Raw genomic sequence first — 395 nt, forward strand, 5'->3', positions numbered from 1 at the left:
TATACATGTGTTCCCCATCCCGAACCCTCCTCCCTCCTCCCTCCCCATACCATCCCTCTGGGCCGTCCCAGTACACCAGCCCCAAGCATCCAGCGTCATGCATCGAACCTGGACTGGCAACTCGTTTCCTACATGATATTTTACATGTTTCATTGCCATTCTCCCAAATCTTCCCACCCTCTCCCTCTCCCACAGAGTCCATAAGACTGTTCAATACATCAGTGTCTCTTTTGCTGTCCTTTTAAAAAAAAATTCTGAATTTTTAACATTCTGTTACATAAACACAATCTCTTTTTCTCTAACAACACTGACTTTACAATTTTTGGTTCTCTGCTTCCTCCTCCCCCTATATAGTCTCCATTCCCTCCAAGTTGCTTTCTTCTGTTCATTGTGCT

The sequence above is a fragment of the Bison bison genome, unplaced genomic scaffold, assembly GCF_000754665.1.
Source record: "Bison bison bison isolate TAMUID 2011002044 unplaced genomic scaffold, Bison_UMD1.0 scf7180017863408, whole genome shotgun sequence".
In the NCBI taxonomy this organism is placed as follows: Eukaryota; Metazoa; Chordata; class Mammalia; order Artiodactyla; family Bovidae; genus Bison; species Bison bison.